Source organism: Monodelphis domestica, chromosome 1 (assembly GCF_027887165.1).
Source record: "Monodelphis domestica isolate mMonDom1 chromosome 1, mMonDom1.pri, whole genome shotgun sequence".
NCBI lineage: Eukaryota > Metazoa > Chordata > Mammalia > Didelphimorphia > Didelphidae > Monodelphis > Monodelphis domestica.
The window spans coordinates 147,993,458-148,011,558 of NC_077227.1; the positions used below are offsets into that span (position 1 = coordinate 147,993,458).

The window sequence follows — 18,101 nt, forward strand, 5'->3', positions numbered from 1 at the left end:
TTTATTGAAAGATTTCATATTGAAATGAATGAAATGAAAGATTCATTGAAAGATAAAAAATAACAATCCCCCACAACAAACTAGTAAGAAAGGGAATAATTACTCCTCTTCTTAAAGTATCTTAAGCAGGAGGGTCAGCTATTGGTTTTATTAAAAGTGAGGTATACCCACGCAGTTAAGTGTTGAATACAGATTCCTAAATATTTCCAATAAAATGTTAAAATATTTGTCCCATGCAATTTCTTGATAATTAATCAGGTTATTAAAAAACTAGACACTCAAAACACAAATGCTTTTATTTCTAGGACAACAAAATCAGAAGGAAATAATAAAATTATGTAGCGCAAGGACAGCTGTTTCCAGCTTCACATTTATACTCTGGTTTTCACCCAACAATGGCATCTGCCCAAATCCCTTGGGGCTACTGCATATTGGCTTTTCCCAGGACTATAGATTTTAAGGTCACTCTTTTTAACTGTCCTTGTCTCTCTTACTTTAATGAGTGTTCCTATTCCCTTGTCTTAAATTCAAGTCATTTACTTAGCTCTTTGCAGACACATATTTATCTTCATCGAATTAAACCATTTGAAGCCATTTGGACCTTTTAACCAATTGTCTTCTCTTGTGCCATACTTTGTATTCTATGGGGTTTTGCTGGAATTCTGACAGTTTCTAAAACCCTATTACCCTCATAAGAGGAAGGGAATCTTCCCATTTTATAGAGAAAATAGAAATAATGACAGTTCACATTTACATTGCATTTTACAGTCAGAAATCTTCACACCAATCCTGTGAGGCTGGCAGCACCAATCATTAACCCTGTTTGACAGAAGAAACTAAGGTTTAAGTAGTTTAAGGCTTAAGAAGCTAAGGGGCTTGCTCAAGGTCAGACAGCTAGTTAGTGCCATGGGTGGAATCCAAACCTGGTAGGCCCTCTGAACCCCCTTCAAAGTACCTTTTGACTTTTCCATTACATCATCCTTTTTTCCCTTTCAAAGATTTTATGGACCCTACACTGATTTATTTTGCATCCAGAAGGTTGCCACAGAGTTGCTGTTCATTTTTAGTCATGTCCAACTCTTTGGGATGGTTTGAATGATTTGAAATTTCTTTCTCCAGTTCATTTTGCAGAGGGGGAAATTAAGGCAAACAGGATTAACTGACTAATCCAGGGCCACACAGCTAGTAGTAAATGTCTATGGCCAGATTTGAACTCAGGAAGATGAGTCTTCCAGGCTCCATGCCTGGCTCTCTCTCCACTGTGCCACCTTTACTACAGAGATAATTGAGTTAGGAGTTGAACACGCAGAAGCAAGGAACTCTGAGAGCTGTCTTCTAGCTTGTAGCTTTCCTTTTTATTCAATTCAAATATACTCTAACTAAATGTCCTCCAGAAAACTATTTATGTGACATCAGAAAATGTAAGCAAGTTTAAAAAATGGAATTAAAATATGAAATTTCAACTCTAAAATATGTAACTATACACATAATGGTTACTCTGAAATAATTTATCACTTATAATACATATAAGCTTATTTAAGAGTTTGAAAGAAATGAATAAGGATAGGAGCACTAAGTAAAAGGGTTAAGGGCTAGTTAGGTCTATTATAGTCATGAGTTCAGGATAGCACATCTTGAAAATAATCTTATAATAGGGAAAATGAATGTATAAAATTTCTCACTTACACATAGCTTTCCTACTAAAGAATTTAAGATAACCAACTTATTTCTCTCAAACTATAATTATGTCTCTTTGAAATATGACTTTTAAAGCAAACTGGAGAAGATAGTATATTTAGACCAGCTCTCCATATATTAAAATACTTGGAAAAAGTATCCCAGTTCAGCCAGAGGTGATGAATAGGACCTTCAATGTGATCATTAGTCAAAAGGATACACTTCCAAATTTCAGTTCTGAGTTAAGAGCTTGTCCTTGGTAATATATATCTGTCATCTGCACTTTACATAGAAGCATTCGACATGTATCCAAGTATCTACTTCAAATAAATAATAAATACCAGGTTGACTCAGAAAATGCTGACTCAAACTTGTTTTTGTTGAGAGAATACATTTTATTCCATTATTCATTCCTTTAAAAAAAAAGAAAGTTGCTTATTATCTTAACTTACAGCTTCAGCATATCTGAAGTAATCCAAGCTCTGTCACTTACTACTTGAGTGACCTTGAGTAAGTCACTTGATCCCTATTGCTTCAGTTTCCTTATCTGTGAAATTAGTAGGTTGGAATAGATGACCTGTATGGGCCTTTACTCAGCTGTCATCATAGAAAGCACCTATGATGCCTGTTTTGTTTATAAGCTTATTTAAATAAAGAAAGGTCGAAAAAACAGACTTGGAAAAGTTAAAAGACTTTTCCATAGTCACACAGCTAATAATGTGTCAGAATCTAATCCAGGGGCTTTTGACTCCAAATCCAATTCTAATTCTGGCTACTTAGATAAAGAATCAGTCTCCCAGAGTTGAAAGGAAACAATGGTCATTTGGTCTGTCCTTTAACCCAAATCTTTATAAAATTAATCCATAAAACTCAAGATGATCATCATTTAGCTTCTTTTTGAGCAGGGGTCCCCAAACTATGGCCCAAGAGCCACATACAGCCCCCTGAGGCCATGTATCCCACCCCCACCACACTTCCGGAAGGGGCACCTCTTTCATTGGTGGTCAGTGAGAGGAGCTCTGTATGTGAAGGTGCTGCAAAGCACAGAATTGCTCATGTACAGTACTTCTGGTGACATCATCCTTTGTGTGGTGTCTTAGAATGAGGTGCCCTGCAAAGGATTATGTGGCTACACAATGGAAGATGTCAGCATGGTGAGCGGTGATCTGGGGGAGGGGATTCCCCACTGTGTATACTGCTGCCTGGTTAGGGTTAGGTTTTTATAGTCCAGCCCTCCAATGGTCTGAGGGACAGTGACCTGGTCCCCCATGTAAAAAGTTTGGGGACCCCTGTTCTTGAAGATCTCCAATAATGGAGAACTAGCTATCAATAGAATAAAACCATTTCATTTTAAGGTGCATTTAATTGTTTAAAAATTTTCCTCTTATATTTAGTCAAAATCTATCTTCCAGAAGGGTAAGTAGAAATATATTTTTAAGTAAGTAGGAGGTCACATATTTTGTTCTTAAACAAAGGAAGTCTTAGTTTCATAGCTCCAGACTGTCCTGATAATACTGTTGGGTCATCTCACAACTGTAAGATATTCAAGAAATTGGGCAAGAGGGTATGGATGACATAGTGTAGAGCCATCTAGGAAATCCGAATACCACTGGGTATTATAGGAAAAGTGCATAACTTTTTATAGAGGGGACAGAATATTGGCAGAAGACAAACACATAGTTTGAATGGCATGACCTTATTTGTCTAAAGTCATGCCGAAGGCTAACTAGCTCAAAGAAAGGATTGTATTAGCAGAAGCTCTGGAAAGCTACCCACTTTAAAAGACAGAAACAATTTTTTATTTTGCTTTTGCCTCAGGGTAAAATTAAACCAATATTCATTTCCAAATATAAATTTCCTAACAGAAAGTCAGATTTTCAGTCTGGTCAACTAGGGCAGGAGAAGTGTGTGAAAAATGAATACTTGTTTAAACAAAATTTCCCACTATAGTGATTTTTCCAGTAAAGATATATAGGGTTCTTGGACCACACAGGTCTGCTATAACTAAGCATTTAATTCTTATAAATATACCACTTGGTTATTAGAATCTCAAAGAGGTTTCTTTATGCTCTGTTGGTAGCATTAAGTGTTAATAAAAAGAAAAATACTTGGAAAAGAAAACATTTTGAAGATCCTTAAGACCGTGGTTAATTCTGAGGCTCAAAAATGTGCTATGAAAAGGGTCATGAAATTTTATTAACTTTTTAAATATATATTTTAACACCAAAAGGTCACTAAATACCAAATCTGAGCACTGAGTGAATAATACTTAGCAAGCATAAATTCATGCAGAAATCCTCATTTTAAATACAAGACATCTGTCTCATAAATTGGTCTGTTGTCAAGTAATTTTATAACATATTTAAAAACCAGTTGTTAGCTGTCCTGAAAATTCTTGAAATACTTAGTACAATCTTAGGAATTCTTCAATTTTTCATTGGGACAAATATTACAGAATTTTTACAAAATGTATTTGGGTAGACATTTTCTCCTAAATAATTCCTTCTGACCTAAAATGACTTTTAAAATTACAGAAGTCTGAAAAGATCAAGGGTATCGAGGGAAATCATGAAAAAAAAATGCAAAGGAAGGAGGGCTTGCAGTCCCAGATCTCAAACTATACTATAAAGCAGTGGTTATCAAAACAATTTGGTACTGGCTAAGAGACAGAAAGGAGGATCAGTGGAATAGACTTGGCGTAAATGATCTCAGCAAGACAGTTTATGACAAACCCAAAGACCCCAGCTTTTGGGACAAAAATCTATTATTTGATAAAAACTGCTGGGAAAATTGGAAGACAGTGTGGGAGAGATTAGGTTTGGATCAACACCTCACACCCTACTCCAAGATAAATTCAGAAAGGGTGAATGACGAACATAAGAAAGGAAACTATGGGTAAATTAGGTGAACACAGAATAGTATACATGTCAGACCTTTGGGAAGGGAAAGATTTTAAAACCAAGCAAGACTTAGAAAGAGTCACAAAATGTAAAATAAATAATTTTGACTACATCAAATTAAAAAGTTTTTGTACAAACAAAACCAATGTAACCAAAATCAGAAGGGTAGCAATAAATTGGGAAACAATCTTCATAAAAACTTCTGACAAAGGTTTAATTACTCAAATTTACAAAGAGCTAAATCAATTGTACAAAAAACCAAGCCATTCTCCAATTGATAAATGGGCAAGGGACATGAATAGGCAGTTCTCAGCCAAAGAAATCAAAACTATTAATAAGCACATGAAAAAGTGTTCTACATCTCTTATAATCAGAGAAATGCAAATCAAAACAACTCTGAAATATCACCTCACACCTAGCAGACTGGCTAACATAACAGCTATGGAAAGTAATGAATGCTGGAGGGGATGTGGCAAAGTAGGGACATTAATTCATTGCTGGTGGAATTGTGAGTTAATCCAACCATTCTGGAGGGCAATTTGGAACTATGCCCAAAGGGTGATAAAAGACTGTCTGCCCTTTGATCCAGCCATAGCACTACTGGGCTTGTACCCCAAAGAGATAATAAGGAAAAAGACTTGTACAGGAATATTCATAGCTGCACTCTTTGTGGTGGCCAAAAATTGGAAAATGAGGGGATGCCCTTCAATTGGGGAATGGCTGAACAAATTGTGGTATATGTTGGTGATGGAATACTATTGTGCTAAAAGGAATAATAAAGTGGAGAATTCCATGGAGCCCGGAACAACCTCCAAGAAGTGATGCAGAGTGAAAGGAGCAGAACCAGGAAAACATTGTACACAGAGACTGATACATTGTGATACAATCGAAGGTGATGGACTTCTCCATTAGTGGCAATGCAGTGATCCTGAACAATCTGCAGGGATCTAAAAAACACTATCCACAAGCAGAAGATAAACTGTCGGAGTAAAAATACCGATGAAAAGCAACTGCTTGACTACAGGGGTGGAGGGGATATGACTGAGGAGAGACTCTAAATGAACACTCTAATGCAAATACCAACAACATGGAAATGGGTTTGAATCAAGAACACATGTGATACCCAGTGGAATTGCGCGTGGGCTATGGGAGAGGTGGTGGGAGGGAAGAAAAGAAAATGATCTTTATTTCCAATGAATAATGTTTGGAAATGACCAAATAAAAAATAAAAATAAAAATAAAATTACAGAAGTTTGAAAATCAACCAACTTAAATAGTAACTCAATGAGCTCAACCCTAACTATGCTCTGCTTCTGAGACTTATATAGTTAAAAAAAAGAACTGGACTTATATTCAGAACACGTAATTTCAAGCCTCTTTCTCTACCACTTACCTACATGAATTTAAGCTCTCTGAGCCTCAGTATCCTTATCAGTCAAATGGGGATGATACCTGCCCTGCATTTCTCATAATGTTATGGTAAGGGTCAACTCAAATATATTTGGTAACCTACAAAACTATCTGCAGAAATACCTTTTCTTTTACAAAAGGATATTTACTGTGATAGGGCAAGAAGAAAAGTAAACACATTTACCCTGACAGCAGACACACTCCTCCCACCTAGGAAGAGTGAAATCAGACTTAATGAAGTTTCTTTTTTTATTCCAAATTTTACAAAACCAAATAAAGATGTAGTTTCTATATCATGTTGATTACACCAAGTTTACTTCTATATTCAGCACGGCTCAAAGATGTGTACGTCCACATTTTCCTGTTTATTGGAATGCAATATAAATTCAAGGTGATATGATTAATAATGCCTCACCCACCACAGGATTAGACTCTTATTTTGAGGTCTGTACAGAATGGATTGCGTAAACTATTGGTAGACAGTTTTTCAAACTTCACCTTCGCTACATGTTTGGTTAACTTAAACTCCCCTCTTTTTAACATTTGAAGCAATTGTTAGTTGGCTCTTAAATAATTAGTTGGTTTTTCTCTTCATTCATAATCATTTTTTTTAATTCTACTAATCTCTTATGAACCACATACCCATATGGTTTAAAGTATGCTAAGTTTAAAGCAGATCAAAAAGGGAGAAAGATGAGTCCAGAAGCTTGAAGCAATTTTGTACTAAAAAGGATAAGAAGGATATTGGCTATACACTGATCACAGAGAAAATGATAAATTTTTACTTAGAATTATAGCCCTAAAAACTACATCTTACTGCTACATAGACATAGGAAAATGACAAGTTCAAGGTGAGCACTTCAAATATTTAGCCTTCTGTTTCATTTTGTTTCCTAAAGACCTTAGAAGGTTGATGCATACTTGAATATTCAACATTTTTTTGTGTAGGAGGCTAATACACTCTTTCTGTGGGAGACCTCAAGTGATAGTAACCAAAGTATTGGTAGTAGATGTAGGTTTGGATTAGACTAACTATACAATATGGATGTTTAGTCCAATGGCCACCATTCCAATGTATATCCCAAATGATTTTTTTCATCAATACTTCAAGAATCCAGGATTCCAGCAGTACTGATATACTATCCACTCACAAAGGAAATAACTTTTCTAAGCTTTAGTAGAAAGTCTTTTGACCAAAAAAATTCTAACACCTAGAGTAGGTCATCCTTCTAGTACTAAGACTCTCTAAACTTAGTAAGACTGGATCTTGGATGGCAATTAAACAGACAATTGGCATTTCATAACTGAAGTCTTTCAAGATCAATATAACATGCCAGAACTTAGTTCCACCAGCATGGCATTCAAGGACCCAAGGTCAAAGATCTCCTAAAGGCTCCTCAAAAGGTAATCTCCATCCCAGTGTGACACACACAATTCATTATTAAGAAGCAAGACTAATGCTTTCTTATGAATTCCTTGAGGGCAAAGCTGGAAGGTTTTTGTTTTGTTTTGTTTTTTAACCCACTGCCAAGAAGGGAATAATGTGACAGAATCAATCAGCTCTTTCTCTTGAATGGGCAAGTTCTTGGATAGAAAATTATTTAAAACTTTCTCTTTCAGTTGAGTCATACTTCCTTGTTCTAGCTGATTATGTTGTAGACTCTATTAGCTAACTCAGTAATAAATAGCAGACAGGATGTGGAAAAATGTAGACACTAATACACTGTTGATGGAACTGTGTAGTGATACAACCATTTTGGAGAACAATCTGGAAGTATGCTCAAAGAGTTATAAAACTGTGTATAACTTTTGACCCTGCAGTAATATCACTTTGGGTTTGTTTCCTAAAGTTATAAGGGGAAAAGGAAAAGAACTTATATGTTCTAAAATATTTTTAGAGCACTCTTTGTGGTGGCAAACAACTGAAGAATGGCTAGACAAGTAATGGCACATAATTGTGATGGAATACCACTGTATGTATATATATATATATATATATATATATATACATATACATATATATATAATGCACTCTAAGAAATGACAGGTGGGTTAATTATAAAAAACAAATATGGAAAGACCTACATTAAATTATGAAGAGTGAAATGAACAGAACAAAGAAAACATTATACACAGCAACAGAAATATTGTTTGAAAAATCACTTCTGTGTATTCACCTTCAGAGAACGAACTGATAAATAGAAACAAGCAGAACAGTTTTATGTGTACATATATCTTTTCATCAAATGATACTTTCTCTAAAGGGCAGAGGGGAGAGAGGAAATTACCTGGCTATTTTAATTTAACAAACTAATTAATTAAAATTTTAAAAAGAAAATTTAAAAAGCAGACTGGATCAAGGTCAACAAATTCAAGACCACAAAAACATGGAGTACAGCCACTAACATTTAGTTTTCTCAAAGCAAGCTCATTACTAGACTGAATTCTTTGTAAGTATAGACATTTCCAAAAGAAATGGGAATGTTCTTACTATGTAGGTGGTCCTAGAACAGTCATCACCATGAATTGGACATTTATTCATGAAAATGTTTAATGCCTTAATTAATACATTTGTTTGATAAATGCTACTTGACTCACTGACTGACTTCTGATTCTCTAAGTATCCTTCTGGCATTCTGTAACAACAGATTATGTGTAATGTTTTTATTGATTGAAGGAAAAATTACTTTTAAGAACATTGCTATTTAATGACAGGCTAACACAAGTCTTTAGGACAAAGGAATAAACAGATTTAAAGGAAAAGTACATCAAAAAACATGTATTAAGTTTTTATTAAGCTCTGTACCAGGCACTATACCACATCCTGGAGATATTGGTCTCTCTCCCCTCAACAAACTCACATGCCAAGGGGGAAGACACAATATGTAAAATTATCTTACATATGGTCTTTAAAATACAAATAGAACGTTATCTCAAAGGGAAGAGGGAAGAGGGGGAAATATCTGAAGAAGTCGAGATTTAATCAATGTTAAACAAAGGGAAAGAAGTTAGGAAGCAGAGGTAAGAAAGGAGAGCATTCCAGGCATGGTACCAATAAAAAGGAATGGAGTTGAGAGATAAATGGTTATAGGTAAAACAGCTAAGTGAAGAGTAGATTAGAGTAGGGAGTAAGTTAAGGCAAAGAGACCAACCAAAAGACTATTGCAATAGTTTAAAGGAGAGATAAAGAGGTCCCACTTCATATTGGCAGATAATGTGACTTGGGCAACATTAATACTCTGAGAGATGTAAAAGCAGAAACAAGATGGTGGTGGTGTCTTATGAGATGAGTATGTGTAAGAAAGAAAGAATAAAACTGAGGTTTTCATGATCTCAAGTAACTGTGAGGATGGTAGTGCTCTTAACTGTAGTATGAAAGTTGAGAATAGGGGATGACTTAAGGGTAAAGAAAATGAATTGTTTTGAACAGATTGAGTTTGAAATGTCTATAGGACATTATTTGAGTTGGATGAAAAGACTTGTTATATATGAGTGTCATAATGTGAATTTGGAGCTCAGGAGAGAGACTATGGCTGGATATATTGATCTGGAAATCTTTTGTATTAAGATGATAACTGAAACCATGGCAGGTGATGAAATCCCTTTTGAAGGACAGTATAGAGCAAACAAAGCATTCTTGATCTCTTTTTGTTGTCTTAAAAAAAAGATAAAAAGAGAGGAAATTTGGACTTTTTGGTATGGAGAGAGAGAGAGGAGAAAGGGAAGAGAACCCCCTTCCACAAAGCAGGGTACAGCAGAGACATCAGATATAACAGGTTTGCTCAGAGAGAGGAGAGGGGGGGTTTGAAGATTTCCCCCTTTCTGCCTTCCCTCCTTAGCTAAAGATTCTCTCCCCAATTAGCTCTTGTCCTTCTTGTCTCCCCTCCACTACTTGAGACCAAAAGGTCTCCCCTTGATCCATTCACTCACATTCAGCTTGGGGAACAGATAACTTTTAATGTCAACTCAATCAGGTAATACAAAAGGAATAACAGGCAGGGAAGAATGGGAAAAGAAATGTGGGAAAAGGGGGTCCCTGTCTCTATCTAAAATCCTTTCCCCTCCCTCCTTGAGTTTGGGGGGAACTCTGGCCTTGGCAGCCTGAGCCCCCCTGAGAGAAAGTCAGGTTGACTCACCCCTGGGCAACAGGAGCTGAGGTAAAGTCTGCTTAGGGTTCTCTTCAGAAAGTCCCTTCAGTTGGGAAGTGTTGGGGGAAGGATTTCCAGTCACCAGCAGGAAAGGTTGGTAAACCTCAGGAGAAAGCCTTTATCCACCTTCTCTCTTCGATGTATCAAGACATAGAGACCCTCACTGCTCTCCCAGCCAGAGTCTTCTCCCCTCAGGATTCCCCTCCAGGGGACCCTCACCCATTGAGGTGATTAATTTCACATACTTTTCAGCCTGGCACTTTTCTCTAGTGCCAGCCTTTATTACATTGTGCCATGTAATCCTTTTGGTGGTCTGGTAAGCCTATGGGCCCCTTTTCAGAATAATGTTTTTAAATACATACAATTACAAAAGAAACTAATTTTTAACAAAATATTGTTCTAAAAGCCCATAGACCAAAGATTCATACTTTTGGTGTCTGAGGGAAAAGAGACAAGGACTTGGGACAAATGAATAAACATCTTATTAGTGAGCATGACTTGGAGGAAAATTCAACAAAGTAGATTGAGAAGGAGGATTCAGAGAATAATCAAAAGAGGAAAAGGTCAAGAAAACCTAGAAAGGAAAGCATATATGGGAAAAGATTATGATTCACAATGTCAAAGGCTACAGATGAAAAAAAAAACTGAGAAAAAGGCCTTTGAATTTATCATTTAAAAATAAATGGTATCTTTGAAGAGAACCATTTTAGCTGAATGATGAGGAAAGAAGTCATATTGTAGAGAGTTTAGAATTGAAGAGGAAAAGAAAAAGAAATAGAAAATGTTAGAAAGCTTCAAAATATTTAGTCATAAAGGGGAAGGAGATATAGAATGATATATAGCAAAAATGGTCAGATCAAGTGAAGGTTTTTTTTTTTTTTAAATCAGAAGATATGGGTATATTTGTCAGAAGCAAGGAAGTATCTAGTAGTTAAGAGACTGAAGATTAAAGAGAGAGTAGGGAGAGTAGAGATGATCAGTTGGAGAAGATAGAATGGAATAGGAATCAGTACATGTAGACAGGTTTGTTTTTGCAAGGAGAAGGATTATCTCTTCATGTCAGACAGGGATGGAGGAAATAACAGGAAAAAACATCTGGGTGATGTGAGATGAGGAGGATGGGGAAAGAGGGAGCTCTTGATAAAGAGCCTTAATTTCTTTGTAAAGTATAAACCAAGACCCTCAGAGAGTAGGTGTAAGGGTACCATGAGAAGTTTAAGGAGAGATGGAAAAGTTGAGATTAGGAAAGGAGGAAAGGCTACCCATCATCTTTGAAATTCAAAGATGACAGCCTAGGAAAGAACTCCACAGGAAAGGGATGGGAAGTCATAAAAAGGACAAAGAATGAGGTTTATGGTTTTAAGAGGGGGGGAAATTGGATCAACAGCACAGACCCTGGGAACCCTCCTCCTGGACCTGGACCCGGTTCAAAAGGTACGGCTCCCCTTAAAAGCCAGAACCCGAGATCCCTCGGACCTCAGGGGTAGGAGCGCAGAGTCCAAGGCTCCCGGAAGCGGCAGCCGCCTGGCTCAGAGAGCAGGGTCTGAGGAACAACAACCCTCAGGGTCTTCTACCCAAGTCCCAGTCCGGGGGAAAGTTACTGCCTGGGGCCTCCGCTGCAGAGAGCTGGTCAAAACAACAGCAACCCTCAGGGCGGGCAAGACAGCCTCACGGGCTGGATCCTGCTATCCACGTCTCAGTGAAAGTCTGTGCTCTCGGAGCTTGGGGAAGCGGCAGCCCATCCCCCCACAGGCCGATGAAACAGCCTCACGGCCAGGGATTCTGAAGGCAACTTCCGGAAATCGAGCCAGGGGGAGAGTGTGGCCTCGTGGTCCGACCCTTCCATTCCAGTACCAGTGAGGCATATTCAGTTTAACCCAGGGAACGCTCATAGAACCAACATCTGCCCAGGACTAAAGCCTCTGATCACCAGACAAAGACAAGAAAAGCCAATCCTCCACGTTCAGAGATGACAAACTCCACAGAAGCACAGAAGCCCCAAAATACCAAGAAAAATAAGAAGAAAGGGGCGACTCTGGACACATTCTATGGAGCCAAAATACAAAATACAGAGCAGATAGAAGAAGATATACAAGAAAATTCTCCAAAATCTTCCAAAGGAAATAGAAACTCTCCACAAACCCATGAAGAATTTGAATCAGAAAGGACCAAAAAGATGGAAGCCCTCTGGGAGGAAAAGTGGGAAATGATGCAAAAGAAATTCACGCATCTACAAAACCAGTTTGACCAAACTGTAAAAGAAAACCAGGCTTTAAAGCAAGAACTAATAAAGCAAAGCCAAAACACCAAGAAAATAGAAGAGAACATAAAATATCTCACCGACAAGGTGATAGATCTGGAAAACAGGGGGAGAAGAGAAAATTTAAGAATAATTGGACTCCCAGAAAAGCCAGAAATAAACACCAAACTGGACATGGTGATACAAGATATAATCAAAGAAAATTGCCCAGAGATTCTAGAACAAGGGGGCAATACATCCACTGACAGAGCTCACAGAACACCTTCTACACTAAACCCCCAAAAGACAACTCCCAGGAATGTAATTGCCAAATTCCAAAGCTATCAAACAAAAGAAAAAATCCTACAGGAAGCCAGAAAAAGACAATTTAGATATAAAGGAATGCCAATCAGGGTCACCCAAGACCTTGCAAGTTCTACGCTGAATGATCGTAAGGCATGGAACATGATCTTCAGAAAGGCAAGAGAGCTGGGTCTCCAACCAAGAATCAGCTACCCAGCAAAACTGACTATATACTTCCAAGGGAAAGTATGGGCATTCAACAAAATAGAAGACTTCCAACTTTTTGCAAAGAAAAGACCAGAGCTCTGTGGAAAGTTTGATACCGAAAATCAAAGAGCAAGGAATACCTGAAAAGGTAAATATTAAGGAAAGGGGAAAAATGTTATCTTCTTTTACTCAAACTCTCTTCTATAAGGACTACATTTATATCAACCTATGTATACTAATATGTGGGGAAAATGTAATGTATAAATAGGGGGTAAAGAAAGACCAAATAGAATAATGGTTCTCACACAAAGATTCACAGGGGAAGGGGAGGGGAAGAAAACTCCTATAAGAAGGAGAGGAAGAGGGGGGGGGGTTTACTTAAACCTCAATCTCAGGGAAATCAACTCTGAGAGGGAAAAACATCCAGATCCATTGGGATCTTGAATTCTATCTTACCCAACAAGGGTAAGGAGAAGGGAAAACCAAGGGGGGGAGGGGGAGAGGGAGAACAAAAAGGGAGGGAAAGAGAGGGGGGAGGGGGAGGGAACAAAAAGGGAGGGACTAAAAAGGGAAACATCAAGGGAGGGGACAAGGGGGACTGATTCAAAGTAAATCACTGGACTAAAAGGTAGAGCCGAAGAAGAAAAGGATAGAATTAGGGAAGGCAATCAAAATGCCAGGGAGTCCACAAATGACAATCATAACTTTGAACGTGAATGGGATGAACTCACCCATAAAACGTAGACGAATAGCTGAATGGATTAGAATCCAAAACCCTACCATATGTTGTCTTCAAGAAACACACATGAGGCGGGTTGACACCCACAAGGTCAGAATTAAAGGATGGAGTAAGACCTTCTGGGCCTCAACTGATAGAAAGAAGGCAGGAGTGGTAATCATGATATCTGATAAAGCCAATGCAAAAATAGACCTGATCAAAAGGGATAGGGAAGGTAATTATATTTTGTTAAAAGGGACTCTAGACAATGAGGAAATATCATTAATCAACATGTATGCACCAAATAATATAGCACCCAAATTTCTAATGGAGAAACTAGGAGAATTGAAGGAAGAAATAGACAATAAAACCATACTAGTGGGAGACTTAAACCAACCATTATCAAATTTAGATAAATCAAATCAAAAAATAAATAAGAAAGAGGTAAAAGAAGTGAATGAAATCTTAGAAAAATTAGAATTAATAGACATATGGAGAAAAATAAATAGGGATAAAAAGGAATACACCTTCTTCTCAGCACCACATGGCACATTCACAAAAATTGACCATACATTAGGTCACAGAAACATAGCACACAAATGCAAAAAAGCAGAAATAATGAATGCAGCCTTCTCAGATCACAAGGCAATAAAAATAATGATTAGTAATGGTACATGGAAAACCAAATCTAAAACCAATTGGAAATTAAACAATATGATACTCCAAAACCGTTTAGCTAAAGAAGAAATCATAGAAACAATTAATAATTTCATCAAGGAAAATGACAATGGCGAAACATCCTTTCAAACCTTTTGGGATGCAGCCAAAGCGGTAATCAGAGGCAAATTCATATCCCTGAAAGCTCATATTAACAAACAAGGGAGAGCAGAGATCAATCAATTGGAAATGCAATTGAAAAAACTCGAAAGCGATCAAATTAAAAACCCCCAGCAGAAAACCAAATTAGAAATCCTAAAAATTAAGGGAGAAATTAATAAAATCGAAAGTGATAGAACTATTGATTTAATAAATAAGACAAGAAGCTGGTACTTTGAAAAAACAAACAAAATAGACAAAGTACTGGTCAATCTAATTAAAAAAAGGAAGGAAGAAAAGCAAATTCACAGCATTAAAGATGAAAAGGGGGACAGCACCTCCAATGAGGAGGAAATTAAGGCAATCATTAGAAATTACTTTGCCCAATTATATGGCAATAAATACACCAATTTAGGAGAAATGGATGAATATATACAAAAATACAAACTGCCTAGACTAACAGAAGAGGAAATAGAATTCTTAAATAATCCCATATCAGAAATTGAAATCCATCAAGCCATCAAAGAACTTCCTAAGAAAAAATCCCCAGGGCCTGATGGATTCACCTGTGAATTCTATCAAACATTCAGAGAACAGTTAACCCCAATACTATACAAACTATTTGACATAATAAGCAAAGAGGGAGTTCTACCAAACTCCTTTTACGACACAAACATGGTACTGATTCCAAAACCAGGCAGGTCAAAAACAGAGAAAGAAAACTATAGACCAATCTCCCTAATGAATATAGATGCAAAAATTTTAAATAGGATACTAGCAAAAAGACTCCAGCAAGTGATCAGAAGGATCATTCACCATGATCAAGTAGGATTCATACCAGGGATGCAGGGCTGGTTCAACATTAGGAAAACCATCCACATAATTGACCACATCAACAAGCAAACTAGCAAGAACCACATGATTATCTCAATAGATGCAGAAAAAGCCTTTGATAAAATACAACACCCATTCCTATTAAAAACACTAGAAAGCATAGGAATAGAAGGGTCATTCCTAAAAATAATAAACAGTATATATCTAAAACCAACAGCTAATATCATCTGCAATGGGGATAAACTAGATGCATTCCCAATAAGATCAGGAGTGAAACAAGGATGCCCATTATCACCTCTACTATTTGACATTGTACTAGAAACACTAGCAGTAGCAATTAGAGAAGATAAAGAAATTGAAGGCATCAGAATAGGCAAGGAGGAGACCAAGTTATCACTCTTTGCGGATGACATGATGGTCTACTTAAAGAATCCTAGAGATTCAACCAAAAAGCTAATTGAAATAATCAACAACTTTAGCAAAGTTGCAGGATACAAAATAAACCCACATAAATCATCAGCTTTTCTATATATCTCCAACACAGCTCAGCAGCAAGAACTAGAAAGAGAAATCCCATTCAAAATCACCTTAGACAAAATAAAATACCTAGGAATCTATCTCCCAAGACAAACACAGGAACTATATGAACACAACTACAAAACACTCGCCACACAACTAAAACTAGACTTGAACAATTGGAAAAACATTAACTGCTCATGGATAGGACGAGCCAATATAATAAAAATGACCATCCTACCCAAACTTATTTATCTATTTAGTGCCATACCCATTGAACTACCAAAATACTTCTTCACTGATTTAGAAAAAACCATAACAAAGTTCATTTGGAAGAACAAAAGATCAAGGATATCCAGGGAAATAATGAAAAAAAACACATATGATGGGGGCCTTGCAGTCCCAGACCTCAAACTATATTACAAAGCAGCAGTCATCAAAACAATTTGGTACTGGCTAAGAAACAGAAAGGAAGATCAGTGGAATAGACTGGGGGAAAGCGACCTCAGCAAGACAGTATACGATAAACCCAAAGATCCCAGCTTTTGGGACAAAAATCCACTATTCGATAAAAACTGCTGGGAAAATTGGAAGACAGTGTGGGAGAGACTAGGAATAGATCAACACCTCACACCCTACACCAAGATAAATTCAAAATGGGTGAGTGACTTAAACATAAAGAAGGAAACCATAAGTAAATTGGGTAAACACAGAATAGTATACATGTCAGACCTTTGGGAGGGGAAAGGCTTTAAAACCAAGCAAGATATAGAAAGAATCACAAAATGTAAAATAAATAATTTTGACTACATCAAACTAAAAAGCTTTTGTACAAACAAAACCAATATAACTAAAATCAGAAGGGAAACAACAAATTGGGAAAAAATCTTCATAGAAACCTCTGACAAAGGTTTAATTACTCATATTTATAATGAGCTAAATCAATTGTACAAAAAATCAAGCCATTCTCCAATTGATAAATGGGCAAGGGAAATGGACAGGCAGTTCTCAGATAAAGAAATCAAAACTATTAACAAGCACATGAAGAAGTGTTCTACATCTCTTATAATCAGAGAGATGCAAATCAAAACAACTCTGAGGTATCACCTCACACCTAGCAGATTGGCTAACATAACAGCAAAGGAAAGTAATGAATGCTGGAGGGGATGTGGCAAAGTAGGGACATTAATTCATTGCTGGTGGAGTTGTGAACTGATCCAACCATTCTGGAGGGCAATTTGGAACTATACCCAAAGGGCGACAAAAGAATATCTACCCTTTGACCCAGCCATAGCACTGCTGGGTCTGTACCCCAAAGAGATAATGGACACAAAGACTTGTACGAAAATATTCATAGCTGCGCTCTTTGTGGTGGCCCAAAACTGGAAAACGAGGGGATGCCCATCAATTGGGGAATGGCTGAACAAACTGTGGTATATGTTGGTGATGGAATACTATTGTGCTCAAAGGAATAATAAAGTGGAGAAGTTCCATGGAGACTGGAACAACCTCCAGGAAGTGATGCAGAGCGAGAGGAGCAGAACCAGGAGAACATTGTACACAGAGACTAATACACTGTGGTATAATCGAACGTAATGGACTTCTCCATTAGGGGCGGTGTAATGTCCCTGAACAACTTTCAGGGATCCAGGAGAAAAAAACACCATTCATAAGCAAAGGATAAACTATGGGAGTGGAAACACCGAGAAAAAGCAACTGCCTGAATACAGAGGTTGAGGGGACATGACAGAGGATAGACTTTAAATGAACACTCTAATGCAAATACTATCAACAAAGCAATGGGTTCAAATCAAGAAAACATCTAATGCCCAGTGGACTTACGCGTCGGCTATGGGGGGTGGGGGGGAGGAAAAGAAAATGATCTATGTCTTTAACGAATAATGCTTGGAAATGATCAAATAAAATATATTAAAAAAATAAAAAAATAAAAAATAAAAATAAAATAAAACTCAAAAAAAAAAGAGGGGGGGAAATTGAATGATAAAAGATTTTGATAAGATAAAGAAATTTGAGAGTTGTGATCATGGAAGTGGAATACTTTTGGATAATGACAAGATTAAGGGTATGACCATTTCAGTGTGTGACTGAGATTGAATGGAAGGGAAGGTCATGGGAACTGAGTAGATTAAGAAGTCCATTAACTACTTTTTTGAAAACTCTAAATACAAGCCATAATGAATCTATATTTCAGAGTATTTCTTAGAGTTTTTCAGAGCCAAAGAGATAAAAATAATCCCACTGGGGTTAAGCCTATAGGATATTAATGGAAGCATGCAATAGGAAATAGTGCACTGGACTTGGAATCAAGAACA

The 18,101-nt window shown here is 37.1% G+C and overlaps 1 protein-coding gene across 5 annotated transcripts in view; it reads right to left on the reverse strand.

Moving 5' to 3' along the window:
• OTUD7A (OTU deubiquitinase 7A) overlaps positions 1-18,101 on the reverse strand; it is a 431,998-nt gene that overhangs the window by 373,018 nt on the left and 40,879 nt on the right. The window lies entirely within an intron of this gene.